The sequence below is a fragment of the Octodon degus genome, unplaced genomic scaffold, assembly GCF_000260255.1.
Source record: "Octodon degus isolate 3935 unplaced genomic scaffold, OctDeg1.0 scaffold00190, whole genome shotgun sequence".
NCBI lineage: Eukaryota > Metazoa > Chordata > Mammalia > Rodentia > Octodontidae > Octodon > Octodon degus.
This window is the reverse complement of record NW_004524766.1, coordinates 2,869,599-2,881,638: the sequence shown is the minus strand read 5'-3', so window position 1 is coordinate 2,881,638 and position 12,040 is coordinate 2,869,599. Positions and strand designations below refer to the sequence as shown.

Below are 12,040 nucleotides of genomic sequence, written 5' to 3'. Positions count from 1 at the left end.
TTTTTTGAAAGTTACTATTTCTACTCATGAGGATTTAATGAGAACTACTTGTGGTTATGACTCCAAATAGTGTTCTAGTGTGCCACTTCAGGGCTTTCTTAAAAACAGATATTTGCCTCTCAGACACTTGCTGTAGCTCCGTCTCTCCCATTTTCCATAGGTAAATCACTTTAATTTTTTTATTTTTTTAGAGTTACATGATAATTTATTGAGCCCCTCCCTGACCTTGTGGCCTCCAGGTCACTTTTTCCTCTTGTAGAGCCTGTTTGCCAGTCCCAGGAAGATGGCCTGGGAGCGCTGGAGTGTCCTGTGGAAGAGGCTCATGAGGTGGCTGTAGCTGTCTTCCTCGCACCGTGAGAACACAAATGGCAGATCCAGCTCCTCGTTCAGCGCCTTCACCCTGGCTACCTTCTTGGCATCCTTCTGCCTATAACCCTCCTGCAAGATCTGTCGCCGCTCCGGAGTGGCTTACTGAAGACACTGAGCCACCAGCCAGCTGCAATTGTTGTCTTGGATGTCGGTGCTAATCTTTCCCATCACACTGGGGTCCCCGAAGAGGTCGAGGAAATCCTCCTGTATCTGGAAGAACTTGCCCGTCTCCATCAGGATCCTCGTGGCGTTGCTGCGCTCCTTCTCCCCGTCAATACCAGCCATGCACATGGCAGCAGCAACAGGCAGGTAGAAGGAGGAGAAAGCTGTCTCATACTTGACAATAAATTTGTACCGCTTTTCAGGGTATTTGCTGACATCCTTATGGTTCTGGGGGGCTGTGATGACGTCCAGAGTCTGTCCAACCTCTGTCTGATAGACATTCTGCAGGAAGAGCTCAAGCAGGTTCAGATACTAGGGCTGCTCCTGGCAGAGGGACTTCAGCAGGCAGTAGATATAGGTTTCCAAAAGGACAGCACCACTGACAGCGTCCAAACTTATTCCTGGCTTCTGATACCAGCAGACCTGTCCCCTCCACATAAGGGATGAATCCATTCTATCATCTGTCACCAGGAAGAAAGCCTGCAGCAGTTCCACACAGCAGCGCACAGTCAGTGCCCACTGTGGGCTGTCTGCATCCTATTTCCTTGGCTTTACCAGGTACCAGCACCATCAAACCCCGGTTGTATTTGCCTCTGGTGGCAGTGTACTCTAGGACCTCCTTAAGCCAAGCAATGACATCTTCTATTTCTGGGTTCCCTGTGCCATCTTCAGTCAGCACCCTGGCAATATGAGGGAAGCGCTGGATGAAATTCTGCATTTCTTGAGCATAAACATCACTTTTCTGCTCTCCATTTATCCTGACAGAGACGCAAAGTGCTCTGTTCCGGATGCTGTTCCTCCTCGGTAAATCACTTTAGAAACAAATGTGAAGAATGTTAAATAAGGAATTACAGGGCTGAGGAGATAGCTCGGCAGTCTAGGCACCTGCCTGGCAAGTGCAGGGACCTGAGTTCGATATCTGGTGCCCCATGCCGTAGCAAGACCCTATTTAAAAAAAAAATTTAAAAAGCAAAATCAGGGGCTGGTCAGATGGCTCAGTGGTCTACAGCACCTACTTAGAACAAGCTAAGCTAAGCAAAGCACAGGGACTGCGGTTCAATCCTCCAGCACCACATGTCAGCCAGCCCTGCCCCCTGGAGGGCTGAGCTGGCCACACACACAAAATAAATTAATAAATAAATAATAAAAATAAATAAAAATTTAAAAAAGCAAAATCAGCCACAGAGGAAAATGATCAACAATGTAGAGCATGCCTAAGAAGAGTCACATGGAGAGAAAACATTCTCTCAGGCTTTCACAGAGAGCACACTGGTCAAGCAATGGCTGTGACTCATCCACATGGCTGACACTGACAAAGGATCTACAAACTGCTGTACATGGTTTCAGGGTAAATCCTGAGAGGATCTGACTGACCTTGTCAGACACAAAAGTTACATTTTTGGTTATGTAGGTCTTGCTTTATCTTGGTCTTAACCATCCAGCAGAAAAGTGTAAAAGCGAGGCACAAAAAGTAAAGCCATATTAATATGCTGAGCTGTAAAAGGCTCAAGTCAACAACTTCTAACATTGCCAGTCCTACGGATAACCCACTACTATTATAGACTCCTGGACTATATTGGATTACTTTGCTGAATTCATACACCTACAATATATGAATGGCAATGGAATACCCATCTCTGAAAAAGTAAACAAAAAGGGATCCTAAATGAAGGACTGTTTTGTAGTGAATATATATATATATATATATGCATATATAAAATAGCATAGATATACAGCTACTTTCTCTTAGCTCAATGAGAAGAAAGATTTGTACTGATACTAATAGTGTTTAGACAAGAGATCATGGCTGCATCTTGTACTATGAATAACTACTACAAGGACAACCATATGCAATGTATTAATTATTGTAACTGTGCTACTAACCTGCTTCCAAACTGTCTCAATGCTACTTCTTTCTCAATAAAATTAATGTAAAAAAGCAAAATCAGGAATTATGTAGCCTATAATTATCTGCAACCTATTTCAGAAAAGGGGGATGGTACAAGAAATCCAACAGCAGCTGGTAAATTATGACTTCTTAACAGAGTAAAAAGACTTCACTCAAGATTATCATCCTGACGAAGCTGAGAAAGAAATCAAGCTCCAGGAAGTGCAGCCCTGGGAGCCTTGCTGCCTGTGACGCTGCACTCCATGGTACATCACAGAGACAAGCAGTAGTACAAAGGGAAGAGCAGGAAAGGCCAGAAACCTGACCTTTAAAATAAAACTCAACCTGGATTACACTCCTGAGATTAAGTGGGAAGAAAGTAGCTTCCAGAATAACAAAAAAGACATTTGAGAAACCTCCCCTTCTGATAAATCCTCAGCCCTTCTACAGAAGATGCACGGAATGGAAGTGGATGGTAGAATCGAGCAAAAAGAGGGATTCATACAAAATAAACAATGTCATCATCAAACATAATGTGAAAAGAACAATAGGGGGAAATTAAATAGCTTTAAGTACAAATTATGGGAATAATTGTGTGGGATCTTGAATGCTCATTATATATCCATGCATAAAATGTCTCTTTAATTGAGCAAAGAATGAGGAAGAAGAACTTGGGGCCCCTTTTATGGAGTGAGAGTGGGTCTTAGAATCATGCCGCCCTACGTTTGCTAAGACCTTAACATCAAAACCTAATATTGATATTAAATAAATCACTAAATCCTTGCTAAAGTTGGTAATATGTAACTAGAAATAATTCTGTAAAAATGTGTGGATAAATGTGAATACTCATAATAGCGAGCTGTGAGAACTACTATAAGTGCTTTTCCTTTTCTGGTATTTCAATATCCAGCAGTGTGTAATTATATAATGTCAACCTGTTATGTTTGAAAATAATACCCCCACAGGGCTTGGCTTATATCACAAGATCTTTGAATATGAATGTAGTTATAAGAATTTTCCTTTTGATTATACCTATGTGGAGGTAGTTTGTTGCTATAGGTTGAGGTAATAATATTGCGAATTCTATGCTCCTTTCGTCTGAGGATTTGGGGAGATGTCACTAAAAATAAGAAAGCTAAATTTCAGCAACCAAGAATCTTAATCTTGTAGTCCTTTCCTTATTTATTTTGGAGCATTCAATGGGTAAATTTTGGGGGGTTTTTTTGTTTTGTTTTGTTTTTACTGTTTCTCAAATTTTTCACCAGTTACACAAAGGAATATTGTGGTAATATGAATGTACACTCAATCATTAGGTATATAAAATTGATCATGAACTGTAGTATACATAATTGAGGAAAAATTGTATCTAGAGCAAAAAAATAGAGTAGTTAAGGATTGCTTTGAATTGTAATAGAAACACATTTTTTTCTTCCCTGTGTACTGGGGACTGAAGCCAGGCCTCATACAAGCTACTAAGGGCTGTACCACTGAGCTACGCTGTGGCCTGAGTGAGCTGTTGGTTGAATGGTCTTCTCAGTATAGAAGCAGGCGCATGCTTGCCAAAGCAGGCTAACTCACCACTTGGAAGTGAATCTACAGCTACTTCCTCAGCCCAGCCCTCTGGGCTCCCCCATGATGGACACAGGCAGCCTATCGTCAAACCAGGAACCTGCCGCGAAGCTGGAGGCCTCTAAGTCTGATGGTGGAGGCACACAATCTAAACTACTGAACCAATGCTGGTCCTGACTGCAATGAAAGCCATGATGCTGGAGTATGATAGTGATTACTTTAAAGAATACCGATGCTAATATGTTCCCTAGCATGAAATTGATATTATATTCTCTTTGCACTTGCCAACCTAAAACTTCTCATGCAACCCATTTGGTGATGATTCTTTGTTTTGTTTTGTTTTTAATAATTTTATTGAGAAATAAACAGCACTGAGACAGTTTCAAAACCAATTAGTAGGAAAGTTTCAATGATTAATCCATTGCATATTGTTGTCTTCTTAGTAGTTATTCATAGTACAAGATGCAGACATGATATCCTGTCCACAAACACTATTAGAACAAATCTTTCTATTCAATGAATTAAGAGAAAGAAGCTGTATATCTATCCTAACTATTATGAATATACAGATACAAAATGGTCTTTCGTTTGTATCCCTTTCTTTGTTAGTTTTGTCAATTCTTTGTTTTAATAATGCACTCACTCAAAGAGTAGAAAATTCAGAGCAACTCAGGGTTGTCCGAGTTTAAATCCATATTTCCAATTCCAAGACATATTGATTCCATAAATACTTGGAAAGACCCCAATGTGGCTCTGGTTCTGGAACAAGGGCTCGAATGGAAGCTGTTGGCTGGACAGATGTAGCCCCGTTCTGCATGGGCTTTACCTGTGCTAGTGACAAGGCCAGCACCATGTGACATAGTTATATGTGTTTCTTTGGCCTATTACCATTTCTTGCTTTGTTTTGTTTTATTTCTGTGTTCTAAAGAAGGGTCTACAGGGTGTTCAGGGTCTCACTACAAGATCAGACTCGTAGTGATTCTCCTGTTTACAGCCTCCCAAGTGCTGGGATTACAGGCACACACTACCATGCCCAGTCTCAATCGCCATCTCAGCGCTCCCTGGGGGCCAGCACAGCAGGCCCGGGGATCCAAACTCCAGCCCCTGTTCCTGCTTGCAGGCAATTTAATCCACTGAGCTATTTGGCTGGCCCTTCGTTACCATTTCATTATGGAGCCCGGCACACAGTAGTTACCAGTATTCATCAGGTGAAAGTTGCTGAAAGATAACAAGGAGAAGAGTAGGCAAAATGAGTCTGTGCAGGAAAGCAAGGAGCAGGACAGGCAGGACCCTCTAGATGTGCTGAGAAGGCTGCACTTTACTCCAAAGAGCGGGCAAGCATTCAGGGTTCTATACAAGGCAGTAACAACAGCCAGAAGGATGGTATCTTCTTTTGTCATATCTCATTAGCTCTAACAAAACACTGATTAAAAATGACACCCTCAAATACAACATAAGATGTTAATTAAACTAAGATACATAATAAATTTTAAAACATTCTGATTTCAGAGATGTTAATATGAAACAAATGTGCACTACAATTAGGAATCTATAACACGGGGGGAAACAAATGGATTGGAAGTGGGGAAAACAGAGACACCAAGTGATGAGTTTAAAGACAATTGTAAAAGCTGCCTTAGCAGCTTTGTTGCAGAGGTAGAAGCCTGAGCCAGGACATGGAAGTTAGAAGAAAATGGACAGAAGAGGAAGCCACTGCGGATGCGGAGCTGCAAGAACTTGGAAGGGAGTGAGGAAGCCAGGCGCACTGTGTGGATGGCAGGTGGGACTGCTGCTTACTGAATTGGAGATGTGTTGGAGACGTGTGGAAACGCTGAAGACAAATCTGACTGAAGACAGGAGCTTCCGATCTGTCCCCACATAGGTGGTGAGTGAGATTGTGGGAGCAAGAGAGGTTTCCACCTCCCTACAGCATCAGCTTTTTTTTTTTTTTTTGCAGAACCAGGGATTGCACTCAGGCCCTTGCTCTTGCCAGGGAAGTGCTTATTCCACTGAGCCATCTCCCCAGGCCCCTACATCAGCTTTTTTAGACCAGGGGTGATGACTCCATCTGCATTGCTGGAGATGACAATGGTGGGAGACGGCGAAAGAGATCCGAAGCTTCTGGGCCTCAGCAGCCCGAGAATAGAAAGAAGGCTCCAACTCCATAGATGAATGTACTGGCTAAGTTCTCTAGAGGAGCCGAATATATAGAAAATATGTGTTTAATTATGCAAGGGTGTTGATTAGGCAGGCTCAGAGGACCACAGGCAGGAGAGTCCACAGTGCCTGTCTTCATGCTGGTGAGCCCAAGACAGTGGAAGCTATGGAAGAAAAGAAATGAAAAATGATGCCCTCACTCAGCCCCAGAGGCTGGGAAGCCTCTGGACTGTCACTGGAATGGGTTTGTGCTGGAAGTCTGAAGATACTGAGTACAGTGTCCATAGCAACAGCAGATCACACCAAGCAGCAAGGTGCTCCCATCACCCACACTACCTCCTTCTTTCCCTCTTACTCCACCCAGACTGCAAGTCTGTTCATTTGTTCCACCCAGCATCCTCCAGAAGGGTCTTCCTCCCTCCCGCATGAGTTTGCTGGCCCACAGGCTGATCTGTGTGGACAAAGCCACCCACACAAGGGGGCTTCCCTACACTGCTGGGCATTTCCTAATCCCACCAAGTTGATGCATCAGAAGTAACGTCATGTGGTAAAAGAGGTACAAACCCAAGGCTTAGTGACTCAGTTGGCCATAGAGGCTGAGAAAGAATTATTCACAGACCTCTCTGTACATCATGGTGCCGCTGACTACGATAAAGCAGAAGGGAGGAGGAGGCAGGGAGGAGAAGAAAGATCAGCTTGGACAAAAGACAAGGCATTCAGTTCCAGGTTCATAATTTGTTGACCATGGCCTGTGGCATGTCTGGATAGAGAGGTCCAATAGACTTGAATTCCAGTCTTGGCTCCATGACTACCAGCTGGAGGTACTGGGCTGGACACAATATCTGAGCCTTGATTTCCTAAGCATTAAATTGAGGGAAATATTTAGCTTCTAAAGGTATTTTACAAACAAGATATAAAAATGTCTAGAACAGGGCTGGGGAGATAGCTTGGTAGTCTAAGAGCCTGCCTGTTAAGCACAAGGGTCCAAGTTTGATCCCCTGCACCACATGCCATGACACCATGCTGGACATGGTGACACATACCTGTAATCCCAGTGCTAGGGAGGCTGAAACAGGAGGATCGCTACAAGTCCAAGCTGCAAAGCAAGATCCTGTACCAAATTTTTTTTAAAGTCTAGAACAGTCCTTAGCATGTGAAAAATACTTAATAAATACTAGTTATTTTCATTATGTTTCGATGAAAGCAACAACTCTAGAAGAATTTCTTCCAGAACTCAAAACTTTATTTTTTCATTATTTCATCAAATATTTATTGGACCCTGCTATGTGGGCGGTACGATGAACCATCTGCTTACACCATGCCTCTCCACATCTTATTCTATTCCTTGACTTCCTAGCTGCCATTCCTCAGCAGGTCTCTGTCCCCTGCAGTGCCTGATGTCTCACCCTTCTGTGTGGGCCAGAATAGAAGCAAGTCCCTGCAAGTATGTCAGCAGTTACACAGAACTTTTTCCTGAAAGACCAGATAGAAAGGCATGTGGAAAATACGGATACGGCCAGGTGCGGAGCCCCTAGTTTGAACCCAGAACTTTTATTACAACACAGCTTCTATATGTAAAAAAGAAAAATAATTTCTACATCAAAGAGAGGAAATGCCTCACGACTCTTTTGTATCTGCTACAATTATAGAGAAAGTGCATCGTTACTTTGTGGTTCTTATTCTAACATTTGTCATTTTAATCCTTATTCTTACTGGTCCTTTTTCTTTCTTCAGGAATTCATTCCTCTTTGCTACTGTTGTGTTATCAAAAGCCTTGGAAACAAAACCATTTTGAAGCTATTCTTGCTTATGCTTTTACTTTTCTTTGACCTGACTTTACCACCGGTTCTTAAATTCTTACCCAGTGCCTCCTGCTGGAAACCAGCCTTGTGATAGTAGAGGTCACCATGATTTAGAATAGAACTACAGCTGGGTTTTTTGTGTAGTGTCTGGATTCTCTTTCTTACTTGTTTTAGAAAATTCTTCAATTCGCCTCTTTTTGCTAATTGATCATCAGCTAGAGTTTTACTTTTTATATTTGAAATATCTTCCTTTTCTTTGAGTATTTATTTACTTCATTAGTTTGTTTATTTTCTTCTGCTCCATATTACTAGTAGGACTTTACTCAGAAATAGCTTAGGGCTGGGGAGATAACTCCGTAGAATAAGCCCTTGCCTGACAAGTACAGGGTCCTGAATTCAAACCCTGGTACTGAAAAAAAAAAAATAGCTTAAATATTACGGACACACTTTTAAGACCCCAAAAGTGGAGCCACTTGTCTCTGTGCTCCTGGATGACTCCTGAGGACCGCACACAGACACAGCTCTCCTTCCCTGGCTCCTTTCATCAGATCCACTACAGAACATGCACTATGAAACTAAAACACCGAGCTGAGAGTGGTGGCACATGCCACATTTATATACTGTCATCACAGCCTCCTTTTTGTTAACTAGAAATCTTGTAATCTAGCTAGGAGAGATACCACTGAACAGCTTGAAGACCACAAAATAATGAAGTGTAGTACAAAAAGCAGATACCACCGACTGAACATACAAACCACTATCTTTTTTTATAGAGCAAGTGAGTGTTCATGATCCAAAAAGAGTGAAAGTTCCTAGAGAAAGAAACTAGAAACAGGGGTAAAAAAAGAAAATCATTTGTGTTGTTTTTCAGTGACAACTACGTGGAGGCTTCAGCCTTCCAAGAGACTTAAAGACCAATGAAATAATTTGACCACGGTCCAGTTTATTCTTAATTCAAACACTGTACAATATCAGGCGATTCTCCATGTTATGCCTAAGATGTTTGATATTCAGACAAATAGTGAGGCTAAGCCCAACTGCATATGTTGTAGGATGATAATAAGCTTCTCTTCTGGAGGGTTAACAACCTAAGTTTGCAGACCAAAAATTAGAGAAAGAGAAGGTCTGTGAGGACAGCCAACATTTTGGCCCTAGCCTTTCAAGGTCAGTGAAGACTCAGGACATAAGAGAACCTATACTGTAACATCATGTAACTCAATTGTGTCCCACATTTTCTCATCAAGGAGATTATGAGTCCACGGAGCAACGTGATCAACGATGTAGAGTGTGCCTAAGGAGAGTCACATGGAGAGAAAACTTTCTCTCAGGCTTTCACAAAAAGCAAATTGATCAAGCAATGGCCATGACTCATCGATGTGGCTGACACTGACAAAGGATCTGCAAACTGTGATAGAGGGTTACAGGATAAATCCTGAGGGTACTTGACTGACCTTATCAGATACAAAAGTTACATTTCTTATTATATAGGTCTTGCTTTATCTTGGTCTTAACCATCCAGCAGAAAAGTATAAAAATGAGGTATATAAAGTCATATTACTATGCTGAGCTGTGAAAAGATCAAGTCAACAACTTCTGTGAATAACCCACTACTATTGTGGACGGCTGGACTGTGTTGGATTGTTTTGCTGAATTTATGCACCTATAGTATTTAGATGCCAGTGGAATACCCATCTCTGACAGGACTAAACAAAAAGAGGGGATACAAAGGAAGGACCATTTTGTATCTATATATACAGAATAGTTAGGATAGATATACCACTACTTTCACTTAATTCAATGAGAAGAAAGATTTGTACTAATAGCGTTTGGACAGGATATCTTGTCTGCATCTTGTACTATGGATAACCACTAAGAAGATAACAATGTATAATGTATTAATTATTGAAACTGCCCTATTAAAAAAAGGCTATGCAAATATATATACATATATATATATATACAGATGTATATATATACACAGATGTATATATAGAGAGAAATAGATAGGTATAGATATAGATATAGATATAGATATAGATATAGATATAGATATAGATATAGATATCAGGTGATTCCAGGTTGGTTTCAGGTATCTTATAATTCAGATTTTTTCTTTTTCTTTTACATGTATTTAGTACAGGGTCTACAGGGTCTTACTTTGTAGATCTGACTCATAGTGATCTACCTGTGTTTAGCCCCCAAGTGCTGGGATTAGAGGCATGCACCCCCACATCCAGTCTCAATCACTGTCTCAGGATGCCCTCAGGACAGGGCCTGCACAGCATGTAGAGGATCGAACCCCAGTCCCTGCACCCTGCCTAAGCAAGTGCTTTAGTCTGCTGAGCTCTCTGGCTGGCCCTGGATTTTTTTCAATTTTGCAATATCAACCATCTAACCTTTGAAAAGTAGGGAGTGAAGTGCAAATAGAGGTTCTGTTTGAAAGGAGATAACTACTTCCAGGGGAACATGCTCCTTCTAATCTCTCATGTAACAAAACATTCAAAAATGGCAACAACCCTCATTAGTCCCTTCCCCAGGCGATGCTGTCCCCGAAAGCAGGGGCCAACCTGTTCCTTAGCAGAAATATGAAAGTGTGAAATGCTACAATTCTTGGGTGGAGAGTCTTAGCAAACATTGCAACCATTACACTTTCCAAAATATGTAAGTTATCTTTTGAAAAGTCTGTTCTTTGTTTCACCCGCTCTTACCACTTTCCCATGAAAGATTATATCAACTGTGTGTTGAGGAGGTAGAAAACTGGTACCAAGAATGTCCAGAAAGCAAAAGGAAACACAGGAAAATTCTGAGATAGCCTACAGGAAAATAAAGTAAGAAGCTTTGTTAAACATTGAGGATTCAGCAAAGAATATTTCAAGGGCTAAGCAAGGAACTTGCTTCTCTGCTACATGAAAGAGATGTATTGTGGAACATAATTCTGATATAGAGAAGGATTTTGGTTAGAAAATAATTACTCTAGAGTTTAGGCTTAGCAATTTCAAGTGCAAAACAAAAGCTATAATAAAAATAATAAGTAAAATTATAAATTTTAGAAATGTATAATTCATTTACAATTTATCATAAGCATATAAGAATTTACCACTAAGTAGAGGAAGTGAAAATATTTAATATTGTATGTTGTGAAATGTTTAATTTTAGGAATCACTTGGTTTTAAAGAAGGGTGGACTTACCATAATTGTGAGCAAAACTCAGAAATTTCAAAGTTAAAAAAATCTCCCAAAAGGCGGGCTTTGATGCCAAGTAGACTGAGTTCTAATGCTAACTCTGTCATGTCCCGTATTACTTCAGCATCTTCTTCATCCACATTAATACCTGCTGTGGAAATGTGTAATGATGTATATAAAGCTCTTCAACTTCCTTTTAAGTATGGTGAATTGAACACACCTGGTCTATGTTTCTTCCCTAAAATTCTAAATTTATAAAAGAAGAAAAAGTTAAACATCAATTCAATGACAAAACAAAGTAGAAGTAGAGAACTTAGGAGACAGAGGAAAGATGATTTCAAAATCTGAAAAGCAGGTGGATGAGGTGTCTCAACATGTACCTGAAACAGAAGAAGCTTCAGCCTACAGTTCAGTTGTGCCACAAATCCTGGGAAGTTTTAAGAACTGGCTGTGCCAAGTGCCTGTGACTACTGTGTGTGGGGTGGGACTGAAAGCAGCTCACAGCTTTCTGTGAGAAAGATGATGGTTACTCTGCCTCTGAGGATAAACTAGCTCTGTATTGAGGGCCAGGAGAAGCAGCTCAGGGCCTTGACCTCACACTCCACGGGAAGTCGGGGCACTGAGTGGAAGCCACATTCCCAGAAACCTTGCCTCAGCCTTACCCTGTCTTGGTTCCCAGATCACTGGCCACTACATTTCATCCCTGAAGACAAAAGATTGGAAGATCTCTGAATAAAATGGCCAAAGGGAAGAGACATGGAAATGAGAGAGAAAGAGTTAATAATTAAGAGATCCATCTAGGAGGCCCGCCACCAAAATAGAGGGATATCATAGGTAATATCAAGATCAGATATTTCTTTGAGAGATTAGCACTTGAATTAGGAGGTCAACTAAAGAAAATCTACAGAGG

The 12,040-nt window shown here is 41.2% G+C and overlaps 1 pseudogene; it reads right to left on the bottom strand.

The window, feature by feature from the left end:
* Positions 1-240: 240 nt before the first annotated feature.
* Positions 241-11,237, bottom strand: LOC101564282 (annotated as a pseudogene).
* Between the last annotated feature and the right edge of the window lie 803 nt (positions 11,238-12,040).